Source organism: Quercus suber, unplaced genomic scaffold (genome assembly GCF_002906115.3).
Source record: "Quercus suber isolate HL8 unplaced genomic scaffold, Cork oak 2.0 scaffold_42, whole genome shotgun sequence".
Taxonomy (NCBI): domain Eukaryota; kingdom Viridiplantae; phylum Streptophyta; class Magnoliopsida; order Fagales; family Fagaceae; genus Quercus; species Quercus suber.
The window spans coordinates 825,972-839,933 of record NW_027069507.1 but is presented as its reverse complement, the minus strand read 5'-3'; the positions used below and the strand labels follow the sequence as shown (position 1 = coordinate 839,933).

Below are 13,962 nucleotides of genomic sequence, written 5' to 3'. Positions count from 1 at the left end.
ATTTTAATCCTCTAACTTTACATTGGTTCAATTGTGTCCTCTAAGTTTCAAATTTATTCAATTCAAGTATTTTGTCCAATTTCATTAAAATTTGCCATTAAAAGATATATATAAAATTAATAAATTTTTTTATTATTATAGATTTTTCATGTGAGAATTTATTTTCAGAAAAAGAAAAACTTTTTTTTCATTAGTTGATTGCATACTTAGCTAGCAATTTTTTTTACAAAATTGGACAACAATGCTTGAATTGAATAAAAATAAAACTTCAAGGACTGAACTAAACGAAAGTAAAGTTAAAGTATTAAAATGAATTTCAATTAAATTTAGTGGGTATAGTCTGCATTTTAGCCCAAAAAAAAAAAAAAAAGTTGGCCAAATTTGACATGGCAATCTATGAGAAAAGCTCAATACATGCCTAATCCTTTTTTCTTTTTTTTTCTTTTTCTTTTTTAATGTTAAAAGTAAGATTTAACATTTAAATGATATCATTTAAATGTTAAATCTTACTTTTAACTGGAATACTGGCCAAACAAATATATTTCCAAAAATCTTTTGATGTGTAACAAGAAAAAGAAGTTCCACACAAGGACACAATCGACTGAATCTATTTCTAGAAAATTTTTACATGCATCAGCAATGAAGCCATCCGTAGACTTAATTTCCAGAACCACTTGATTACACATGCCATAATGATCTGTAGTTCGTAGTCATGAATCTTTTTATTTTTTGCTTGCACACTGCTAGATATATAATTGGCTGCCTTCTCACAGTTAAAGAAGAAAAGAAAGTTTCTTGCACACTGCTACTATTATTTTATCAAACGGTGCTATTCTTCACCTCCTGTGTTCATATTATCCTTTAAAGTTCACAAGTCTTACCCACTTTCAGCATACGCTTGTGAGGAATATCAAGCAATTCATCACTCTCCCTTAAATTTCTTTTCAAGAAAGTGTAAGCATACTCAATCAGAATTCTCTTTCCAATACCAGCTCCTTTTCCAGCAACCACTTCAGTTTCACCAATGAAGTGAACAATACCGGCATGCCATGCCTTGTCGGCTTGTCCAATGTCTCAATCTCTCTTTCAAATTCCTCTGATTGCATATCTTCTTCAACAGGCCTCCCATCCAGCGTATCTCCACTATTCTCAACATTATTATTCAATACTTTTTTGGACAACCAGAAATTCTCTCTAATATACAACTTTAAGTTTTCTATCAAAACCTTCTCAAAGGGCTCTTGCTCATTTTGCACATCTGTGTATCCATATCTAACAATGCAGCGAAAGATATTAAGCTCTTTAGGACGAAAACGGAAACACTCTTTCACTGGAACCTTGCTTATGGGAAGTGACTTTACAGAGATGAAAACAAGGACAAAATGCAAAGCGGGAACATTCACCACATAGTTCTTGAAAATTGGTGGGATGCCTTGAACAAGCTCTGAGTAGAACAAGGCGAGCCCAAGTATTCGACAAAGGATTGGTTTAGCAACTATTTCCTTTAAATTCTCTGGAGAAATTTTATGCTCGAGTTCATAATGATACTTTTTCCTGAAAACGATATTCCAAGTATACATTACAGTCATTAAAACTGTTGCAAATGCTAGGGGAAGATATACTCCTTGGTCGAATTTGAAGAGGACTGAACTTAAAGAAGCTCTACACTGCCAATAATAAGAATGTAGAAAACTATGAGAAGTATGTGGGTTTTCCATATCATGATCATGACTAGAACTATGAAGCATGATGTGAGGGTCATTACAAAAACCACTGCTATCCCTGCACAAAGCAAATTAACAACTCTTTAGTTGCAACTCATATCTATGAGACTTTATTTGAATCTTATATTGCAGTGTTTCGATTAATTTTTTCTAATAGCTTAATTATTAACTTATTTTTTTATGAATAACTTCTTAAAACCTTACTTGCCCAAGTATATCTGTATTTTTTGCTAATTTTTTTAAATCAATAACATTTTCAACAAAAAAAAAAAAAAAAAACTACGATTAAAGACGGGTTAAAAAATATATATGTAGATTGTGAATTACCATAGGCATTGCCAATGCTAGTTGGTGTCCGGAAAGCTAGAGTGACTGCTACACAAGCAATCATAAGAAGGTAATTGGTTTCAGGTACATAAACTTGTCCTTTATACTTAGTTGATTTGTGAATTACTTTCACCCGAGGGAAACAACCAAGTGAGAGGGATTGTTGGATTATAGAAAAAGTCCTAGATATTGTGGCTTGGCTTGCTATAATTGATGCCAACACGGACACCACAAACATTGGCCAATATAAAGGTCCTGCGCGTCATATAAAAATACCATACTCAGAACTAGTTAACTATATATATCAAAGGCCAATAAATGTATAAAGAGAAAAAGAGAGAAGAAACAATGTCAATTGGCCATGGAAATGCAGCAATTACCTGGTATGGATTTGTAAAAGGTAGAAGCAACAAGATCATTGTGCTTGCGAAGGAAGGAGGCTTGTCTAGTGTATGCCAATATAAGAGCTAGATAGGTTACGCAACACATGCTTATTTGAATGGATCGAACTGAGAAGTGACCAAGATCAGCAAATAAAGCCTTAGTTCCTGCATAATTTCCCAAGTAACACTACATTAACAAACTTTTCAGCTAATTGAAGGTATATATATATATCTATATAATAACTAATAGCTGAAACGTTTGACTTTTTGTTGACCGTGTCTCATTGCGCCACGTGGCTACATAAATTAATGTTACGTCTACCATTAGAAACATCATCAGTTGTGTCTTTCCGGGATCTTAACTTACGGTTTAGTTCAGTTTTGTTTCAAAACACCTTTTAAGTTTTAACTATAAATGCTTTAAAAAAAAAAAAAGTTTTAAGTATAAATAACACAAAAAGCTCTCAAACAGGTTCTATTCTACCCAAAAAAAAAAAAAAAAACCGCCGCATCATAAGAAAAAAAACACAGAACTGCAAAACGCCAAGACAGAGATAGCAATTTGATTTTGAGGGTCCTTCACCATTCTCTTTGATTTTCGGGTTGTGGCCTACTTCCTCTCAAAAAGTAATCTCTACCCATAAACACCATCACTGATGGGTTCCTACTCTTTCTCTGATAAAATAACTTCCTACACCCATAAACAACTCCTCCGATGGGTTTCCATTCTTTCTCTGATTTTTTTTTTTCTTTTTTTTTAAAACAAATCTAAAAGGTGAATTAGATTTGTTATATGTTTTCAAATTTTACAATTTCAATTGGCTTTGGTTCTAGATTTAAATTCAGAAATTAGGGCTTAGAAAATAGGATTCTGATGTGACTTATTAAATGTTTTCGTTTATATATATATATATATATATTTTTAATTCATCTCTTTGGATTTAAATCATTCAGTTTCTTTGCAGAGATAAAGTGGAATTTTTCACAATGTAGAGACTCTAATTTCATCACAGTAAAGGTATTAATTTCTTTTTCTAATATTCTCTTCAATTATGGTTTGTTGTCAATTTAGGAATTTTAGTTCATACCCCTTTTCCTCTCTATTTATTGATATGAGGGAAAACCCCTAGAAGATGAAATCCTATCGAGTATTAATGGTTAGTGATCTTTTAAACTTAATCATGTCACTTTAATTTTCAAGTTTTGTTTTCCCTCTTATCTGTTCTATTATTCGTAAGGGGGAGTGAAATTGAGGAATTCTATTGGTTTGATCTACTTTTGGTTTTTTGGGTTGCTATGGTTGAATGGTTGGCCTTTGGTTCAACGCCCTTAAAAAGGGGTTTTTAGCAAATTTGTAATTGTGTAGTTTCAGTATTTGATGTCCTCCACCATAAGAATTCTCAGTTTATGCTCTATTTGTATTAATATGAGACCTTTATTATTATTATTATTATATTTTTTTTTTTTTTGGATTTAATTAAAGTTTCTAGGTTATCTCAAGCTTTGGTTTCATGTTTAGTCTCTATTTATTTTGTATTTTAGTTTGATCCAAATCTTCTTTAAGAGTTGCATCTAGATTTTTGAGGGGTTTTGTTTGATTCTTTGTTTGATTGCAAACCCCAGCTTCTTTTCCAATGTCCTTCTTTAGTAACCCATAGATTATNAAAAAAAACATATTATGAATAAGAAAATTACTAATAGAAATAGATAGTGCCAATATGAAAGCAAAATAAAAAATGAGGAATATTAAAATTAAAATTTCGAAATGTAAATGGTAAAAAATAAAATTCAAAATTTTAAGGATAAAAAGTGTGCTTTAGTATGGAAATACGATATTTTAGTGTAAAAAGTAAGAATAGCTTCATTTATTTTGTGCTTTGGACATGGCTAGTAGGCTACCAACAAAAGGTGGGGGAACCCATTCCTATGTAAATATTGGGGGCTATTTGTTTCTCCAATAAATATAAATAAATAAATATATATATATATATTGGGGTGCTATTTTCTTTTTACTATTATTTCTAGATATTGTACATTATATCGAAGAAAATAACATCTTCTATTCCACTTTCCTCATGCCATTCTATGTTCCACTTCCATGCCATATATCTCTTTATTTAATTAAATCCTCTCATTATGTCTTTTTCTTAATTTAATTACTCACAACAAATTAAGAAGCCAAACACCACCACCATCAACCTTGGCTGGTACCGACCACCTCCACCCACAAAGTCACCAGTCAAAGCAGCCACCATTACCCGATCTACACCACTGCTGGACATCTAAGCTACTGTCCAAACTCAATCCCGTCAACCACCATCATTCCACCACAAAAAAAATAAAAAAAATACCCAACATATCCTACAGAACAGCTTGTTTGTTTGAGTTTGAGTTAAATTTTGTCATCTTTCTTCATTTTTTATTAAGAAACAAAATCAACAGCAAAAGAATGGAAAATAAAACAACAAAAACAAATCCAACGTTTAAAAATCATAACCAAAAGGATCTCTAGAACTAGAAGGAAAGTCTAGTGGTTTGAGATGGGGTTTGGATCCTTGGTGACGCTGGCGATGAATGGCCTTAAATGGCGATTGGTGTCATCAGAATGACACGACAGTGGTTGGTATTAGTAGCAAGGATGTGTTGAGTTATATATTTATTTTGGGTAATCAAATAAAAATATGCATAAAATTAGGATGTGCTTAAATAAGTGGACACATTATAGGTTTTTATTTGTAGAGCACAAAGTGAGATAGAAGTTGTTGATTCCAATTGAAGATTGACGGTCTTTTACATCTGTAAAAAGATTGAAAATGGTAGGGCTAAGCCTTCTTTGGATTCTACTAATATATTGATGTTTACTAGGCAGAAAATACAAACAAAATAAAATAGAAAGTCCACTCATTTTAATTTTTGGAGAACTAAATGATGTTGGTCACATGATTAACTTTTTTTTAATATATATAAGTAAGAGAAAACATTGGGTCAGGTTATGGCGTAAAACACTGGTTTTATACCAGCCAATAGAATTTTGTCATGTCACCTTTTGTACTTATCACTTAAATCTCTAATAAAAATTTAAAAATAAAAAATAAAAAATAAAAAACTTATGCCCACCACTCTAAAACTACAAGGACCTCTCTCTCTCTCTCTCTCTCTCTCTCACTATGTCTGGATCGAAGAGATTTGCAAATGTGAGGGATTTTAATGCTTCACATTTCACACCATAGGTACATAGGCTTATTCACCTCTTTGGTTCCTTTTTTTTTAACGTTTTGTTTGGTTTCTAAGAGAAAGCAAAGAAAATAGAGTATCTTTTAGAAAATGAGGAGCTAAGCTGAGCTCAACTAAGCTTGGTAGTTGCTTTATTAGGCTCGATTTAGTTGAGCTAAGAGGAGTGTACCATTTTCTCAGCCCCGAAACGGAGCTGTGGGGCGTAAACTTTTTTTTTTTTTCATTATGTTTTAATTAGGGATTTAAGTAATAAGTACAAAAGAATGACGTGGTAAGATTCTATTGGCTGGCATAAAACCAGTGTGTTACGCCACAGCCTGACCTAATGTTTTCTCTATAAGTAAGGAAATATAAATCAAGAGGAAAAGGGGAACAGACCCAATCGGAAAGATAGGATATGTTTATAGGCTCACCTCACAAACAATGAGCAGCCCAGGTTGTGGGACAAAGACTTAATATGTCTAGGTATAAAATAAAAGCCCAAACTTTTTTTTTATAGGAAACCAAAATTGAAGGCTTAAAAGGAATAAGAAAATTTGGGGGGATGATCATCGGAGAGCCTCAATAACAGTCTTAGAATCACCTTCAAATAAAACAAAGGATAAATGATGATGAACTGAAAGCTTAAGAGCCAAGAGAGCCGCCTAAACTTTCCGCAACAACATTTGATATATTGATGTATATATGTTATTCATTTTTTTGTTCTTAGAAAGTTTCTAGGAAATCTATATATATATATATATATATGGCCATATCCGACTTCCAAATTTGGTTCCGATGGTTGGTTTGTGTTGGCTAAAATGCATGGTCTTTGAATACATGCACAATTGTAGAGTTTACGGGACGTGTAACATGTTACTGAAATAGCTTTAGGACAAAAATGGTCCTCAATGGCGCGACCGGATCCGCCTTGAGGCCTAGGTTTGGTTCCTTCACTCGGCTCAGCCCAGGCTCATGGTTCATGGTCACCTACATATAGGCTTCAAACTTGGGACAATTTTGGGCCTGACCTGGGCCCACTTTTCCTTCACACACACTTACTTCACTAACAGGGAGAAAGTCTACTTTTACTTCAATTTGGATGTGATTGGTTGAGAAAAAGTAATGAGTTTATGTGATTTTCCACCATTTACCATCAACTACTTCAATAAGTTATGGCAAATAGTGTGATTTGAGAGGAATTATAATAGATACCTGCTACAAGAACTGAAAATTGTACTTAACTTCACACTCTATCATGTAAGGTTGTCATTCACTTCACTTAGGCCCATCACAATGCAAAGGGAAGAGAGTATGTGAACATTTTAGTGAAAATTTTCAATGCCACTTATCGATATCTATATATATTAATAGCAAAAGTTGAAAGAAAATCTAATTAAATTCTAAATTGGAGTCTAATTTTGCATCACGTGTCTCATCTAATTTTTAAATTTTGTATCAAGTGAATTATTAGCAAAAATCAAAGTGTCTAAATTCAATTAGATTCTAAATTGAATTTTAATTAGAGTTCAATTTTGCGCCATGTATCCTATCTAATTTTTTTAATTTTTGTGATAAGTGAATTATTGAGTGCAAAACTGAAGAGTTTAGATCCAATTAGATTCTAAATCTATATATATATATATATATAATTGTGATTGTTTTTAAATGTAGCTATACATATATATGGGTTTACACACTAGTTGCTAATAATAATGGACACAGCTTATGTTACTTTCTAATTCTTTAACCCAATTTAATTACTAACTTATGATTACTTTCTAAAATTTGGATTGAATCAAATAAAGTCCAACCATTATTTTATGAAGAGAGTGGTCAAATGATTGAATTTATGTTCTTTTCATTTGGTAGAATCCATAATTTGTCAGGTACAAGAGTAATCCAACCCATACAACGTCAGCCAAAGCATGCAACACAAGCTCTATTTTATTTACCAAAAAAATAAAAATTAAAAATTAAAACGTTGAGAAAGTGAAAAGGGTGAAACTCTCTTCAGTTAGCCAAAAAGAAGGAAAAACTTGGCTTTATAAGAGCATTCACATTAAAAATACTAAAATACTATTAATAACAACCAACACACAAAAACACACTACTTCAAACATGTCAAATTCTGTAATTTTTAACACCTAGCTACAATGAGCTGCCATCTCTAGCAGCTCATTGTAGCTGAGAGTTATAACTAAATAATAATATTTTATTCAATCACATACCCCTCTTCTCTCTCTGTCTCACGTGTTCTCTCTTTCTAACTTCTCCTCTATCTTCTCTCTCCTCTCACACCTTCTGTCTTCTCTCTCCTCAAGGCCAAGATCCAAGACAAGGAAGGCATTCCACTGGTAGCTAGTGTGGTGATTTTCGGTGTGTTTAGGATTGGCACCATGGGTTGCTGGGTGCCATGGGTGGCTCGTGTGGCGGGTTTCGGTGAGGCTTGGTCGATCGGTGCAGTAGTTCTTTGGGTTTTATGAGTGGCTTGATGGGTGGGTTTCAATGTGGGTTGATTGGTGCAGCGGGTCAATCCTTTGGCAGAGGTGATATGGTGTGGATCACTCACCGAATCATTGGGTGGATTCGGTGGCTATATGAGTTGATTCGGTGGTTGTGGTAGATGGTGTGGGTTGGTTCGTTGGCTTTGGTTTGTGGCTATGGGTTAATGGTGTGTTCACCAGAAGCTGAGCTGGACAAAGTGTCCACGTAGGCCAAAAATCGAGTCTAAAGAACTCGCTTTTTCTTCATTGAAGTAGAGTCCAAAGGACTCAGTTTAGCTTAATGGAAACCAAGTCCTCTAAACTCGATTTCAGTATACCCAGCCAAAAAACTTATACGGATTTTTTTCGTGTTCTTCCCTTTCCTTTTTTATCCTCAAATGCTGCCTGGGTTTTTCCACTTCCAAGCACCAAAAACCCATGAAAAATCAAATCCAGAACAAATCAAACCCACTCTCCATTGATCCGATCCGATCACCTGAAGCTTTCGCCGGGGTTTGGTCAGAATCGGCGCCTGGGTTGTTGGGTTTGCATCGTTGTTCTTCGTTGAAATCGAGTTTGTTCTTCGTTTGCTAGGTTCTGTGCTTGTTCGTCGTATTGCTGGGTTTGTTCTTTGTTCTTTGTTCTTCGTGCTTCGCCGCCTGGGTTGATGGGTTTTTGTGTGCGTCGTTGATTCTTTCTTCCACTACAGCGGCGGCAAGAAACCACGTCCGAATCAGCGCCTGGGTTTGGTCAGAATCGGCGCCCGAGTTCTTCGTTTGCTCGTCAATGTTGCTAGGTTTGTCGGGTTTAGTCAGAATCAGCGCCTGAGTTTGTCGGCAAGAAACCATGTTCGTTTGCTAGGTTCGTTCTTTGTTCTTGTTCTTTGTTTGTCAATATTGCTGGGTTCTGTGGATGGCATGTTTGTTTTACACAAAAAACCGAGTTCACTGGACTCGGTTTTTATGCATGGAAAACGAGTTCAGTGGACTCGATTTCCATGTATAAAATTTGAGTCCAGCGAACTCGATTTTTGTGTATAAGAAACGAGTCCAGTGAACTCGATTTCTTGGCCTACATGGATAACTTTTCCACCTCAACCTCGGGTAAAGTAGGCGAATATGAACAGGAAAATCAATTTCTCTGGACTTGAATTGTTATAAACCAATATAGTTTCAAACGTTGCCTAACTTATGCTATTGTTTGGGTTTTATTGTTATTTTCTAAAAAATCCCCTCTCTTGATGGGTCACAGATTTTTTTTTCAAAATAATCAAATCCCCAAACAATTTTATTAGTTGGCAAGGTTTTGAAACTATATTTTATTAGTTAGCAAGGTTTTGAAACTATTTAGCAATCTAACAATTTGAAATGAGTGGGGTCGAGTTTCAGTAGGAAATCAAGTGTTTCTCACTTAAGTTTCATACTCGAGAGTGAGACACTTGAGTTCCATAACAAGAAGCGACAAAGGACGAAGACCAGAAACTTACCTAGAAGAACAAAACCCAAAAACTCAAAAACTAAAACTCAGAAGAACAAACCCACACAGCAAAGAGGACAAGGAAGCACCACGTCAGCCAGCCGAGTTTGACTCTGAGTTCTGAGTCAGCATCTGAACCGCAATCACAACATTGATCAGGTGGTTTGTTGATTTCATTGTGGGTCTCTGGGTTTGCTTGGATTTGTTGACTGTCTTTTCTCTGATATTTGATTGTTGGAGAAGAAGAGTAGTTCATCCAGAGTGAGTACTTTGTTGTTCCTCTAATTTGTTTGATCTTCAACAAAAACAACAAACCCACGCCCTCCATAGATGTTTGATCTTCATTGTTTTTCGATTTCATTCAGCCTTGCTAGGTTGTGTTTCTGCTATGGAACTCGAGTGTTTCACTCTCCAATATGAAACTCAGGTGTCAAACACTCGATTTTCAATGAAACTCGACTCCAGCTCACTTGATTTCAAAGAGCAAAGTCGAGTCTAACAAACTCAATTTGTTAGATTGCTAAATAGTTTCAAAACCTTGCTAACTAATAAAATTGTTTGAAGGATTTGATTATTTTGAAGAAAAAAATCCACGGGTCACAATGGTTGTGGTTTGATGGGTGTGAATCACTGGTTGTGACCGTGGTTGGGAGTAGGGGTGTCAAATAGGTGGGTTTGGGTGAGCATAATTGGGTTGGGTATATAAAACTCATTTACCCATTAAAACTCATTTAACTAATTGTTTCTAATCCAAACCCAACCCAACCCAACCCAATTATTATAGGTAAACTTAACCCACCCAATTACCAAAATTACTAAAATGCCACTAAAGTGAAAATGACCAAAGTACTCTAAAAATATTAAACAAATTTCTTGTACTTTCCACACTTTCTCATCTACCAAACAAGAAGTTCACAAATTGACAATAGCAAATATCGGATCCACACAACCTAGATACATTACACAATCACCATAACAATTCAAACGATTTGGTTTCTCGGTAGCTCACAGTTCTTTTTTTTTTTTTTTTTTTTTCAATTTTTCTAATAAAAGTTAAGAGCAAATAAATCAAAAAAAAAAAAGCATGATTACGTTAGAACCAAAACAAGCACAACTTTCTTACACTTTCTCAAGATCCAAACAAAGCCAAACGAATAACTTTTCCAAAAAAAAAAAGTGAAGAAAAATGACCGGATCGCTGGTGACGAGGTGAGAAATTCAATCGGAAATCTTGAAGGCATGGCGAGAGCCAACCCAAACGATCTTCTTCTCATCCACATCAAACTGAGCTTTGCTCCTCTCGTTCCTAGCTAATCAACTCTCACCATTTCCTACAAACACTCAACAAAAGCCTTAATCGAAGTGAAACCCCAATTATCTAATCTCACGGAGAAAGAGAGAGAGAAATCAACTTCACTGCAAATTTCTTTCTTTTTTCTTTGAATGCACTTTTATTGGTGTTTTTGCGTGGAGCTAAAAATAATTGCTACACTTTTGAAAACTATAGAAGAAGGTGTGAAATCGCACCAACTGTGAGATTTCTTCTTGGTTGAGAATCTATGCCAGGAATCATGGTGAATAGTCTTCGAATCGTCGTGAACATTCGCCTCCGCCTCCATCCCTCATTGCTACTCCTAGGTCCTCCGCCATCGCCGCCGTTCATGTTGATGACGACAACGATGATTATGATGGCTCTGATGATTGGACGGGTGCAAAGGATGGCGATGAGACCGCCTTAGGTGAACTTTGAAGCTTTGAAGTTGTTGGGTTTTGATTAAAACGTGATTGGAGGCTGAGAAAATAAGGGAAAATGAAACGTCTGAGGGATGAGTTTTTTTTTTTTTTTTTAATTTATTGGGAAGGGCTAGGTTGAATTTGGAAATATTGTTTTTGGTTAAATAGGGCTCAATGGGTTTTAGTTAAAACCCAATAATCACTAGGTTTAATTGGGTTGATGCCTATTTAACCCATTAATAATTGAGTGGGTTTGAGTTTAATTAGAGTGAGTAGGTTTGGGCGGACAAATGAATTTGGGCATATTTTGCCGCCCCTAGTTGGGAGTGTTGTTTGTTGTGTTGATAAGTTATTTTATTATATTGTTTATATTATTTTACTGTGTTATGTGTTAAAATAGAACTTTTGATGTTAAGTGTATTTAAAACCGAGTTATTAAAATAGATAAAGTGACATTTTGATATGTTAAATGCTATATTTTTTTTTTACATCTTTAATGCAAATGCTTGAAGGAGCACTAACTCGAAGATAAAGCAAGTGAAACAAAAAGTGTTAGATCTCTTCAATTAGTCTAAACAAAAATTCTAGGAGAACCAAAAAAAAAAAAAAAAAAAACCACAACTATTGTTATAATTGGCAACGTGGCAAACTATGAGTGGTGGAAAAAAAATTTAATAGTTCATATAAAAGTAACTATCACCCAATTACAATTTGCAATGTAAAATAAATGTAGTAAAAGTTATAATTTTTTGTATAACTAAAGCTGCATTAGTGTGTTAAGATACAATTAACATAATTTAACTCCTTGAGTTTTAGCTTATCAATGTTCAATGAGAGAGTACCACACACATGACACAACCCTCATCCACAATATCAAGATTTCACTGCAATATGAAACAAGTTCTTTTTAATATTACAAACAAATTCATAATTTTTGCCACAATTTTCTTACCTGATAGACTGTGAATGACTATATAACACTTTTAAATAGACCCATTATATTTTTTTCTGCCAAACATATATTGCCACTTAGAAAATTGTAGCAAAAATTGTGTATTTATTTGTGATAGTAGATTTTTTTATATGTTAGCACTGATGATATCGGTGGAAAAAAAAGGTTGCTACTAGTACATTGTTGCCTCCATCTTGAATTATTTTCAATTTTAGAAAAACATGCAATTTTAGAAAGTAGTTTTAATTGTCCCCACCTTATCTACTATCAATTCTGTCAACTATATTCCCTTCTTCAAAAATTAAAATTGTTTCTCCTGAGTCCTGAACAAATAATTAATGCGATGACAAATGGCATTATGTAAAAATAAAAGAGGCAGAGACAAAGAGACAAAGCACAAGAAGTGAATGAGAAATTATGATAGCTTAGAGTTGATGCATGATCAGATGCGGTAAAATAGACCATCTGTAAATCGAAAAATTCTAAGACTTGGGACTTGGAAGAGTGCCAATGCCCCACCACAAGAAAAGTACTTGAACCATGCGCATGAAGAAATCTCTTTCAACAGGTACATGAGATGAGAGAGAAACAAAAGTATTCTACAATGTATTTTTTTAAACACACTTTATCATAAAATGCTTTTTACATGGTTGGTTATGAGTGGTAAAGAAAAAATTGTATTCTTAAATTATTGAAGAAAATAATTGCATTGTGTTTTATTTTGTTAAAAAGTGGTAGTATTTTAAGTTAAAAGAAAATAAATTGTTTCAGTATTTTCTAGGGCCACAACTTTTACAACAACTATTAAATGTGATTGGATATTAGTAGTTAAAAAAATTTGTGATGTTGAATTCTTCTACAAAATAACAAAAAGCTTATATCATCTGCAACTAAATTATGTGGAAAATCTGTAGCTCTAACTATGAGATTCTCAAATTAGTGGCTATATAATAGAGGGAGAGGGTATGAAACGGGGCATGGAATGTAGGCGAAACTGATCAATAAATAATAAAAGAAGTGATAATCTTTTGCTGTGAATCCCTTGTCAACTCTAGTTCTTCAACCCATACTCTACAAATTAATTGTCTTTGGGTTTACGTAGAGAAATTAGACCCTAAAATATATATATGTATATATATATATATATATATTGTAAGGACTAAATTTGTGGTTCAGTCCAGGATGAATGGACTTAGACCCAAAAAACCCAAAACAATGAATTTGTAGATAGTGAGTTAAAGAACTAGGCCCTAATGAATTGGACAACAGCTAATATGGAATTGGATGATAATCATGCACAAATAAGAAGTACTAATATGAATGAACTTCTTGTCCGAGGAGGCAGGTGTTCATATAAATCAACTAAACATAGTACAAGTGCAATTTTGATTGCTACAGTGTTCTTTCTCTCTCTCTTTCCCCATTTTCCTAGGGTCTCTACTCTCATTTATACTACATCTCTCCCTTCATCTTTACCCTACACGTGGACAATTGATGGTTTATACTGATACTTGTCCCATCAGCTTCCTTTAGAAGTCTTTGGGGGATGGTCATAAGGCTAAAAAAGTATTATTCAGATGTCATTTCCTCATCAATGCGGTCAGAGAGTGAGTTACAGAGCATTTAATGCGGTGGTAACAGCTTTCCCTTAGATATTTTTGCGTTCC

The 13,962-nt window shown here is 34.2% G+C and overlaps 1 pseudogene; it reads right to left on the bottom strand.

Annotated features, from left to right (window-relative positions):
- Window positions 1-861: 861 nt before the first annotated feature.
- Window positions 862-2,719, bottom strand: LOC136066662 (potassium transporter 5-like; annotated as a pseudogene).
- Window positions 2,720-13,962: the final 11,243 nt, after the last annotated feature.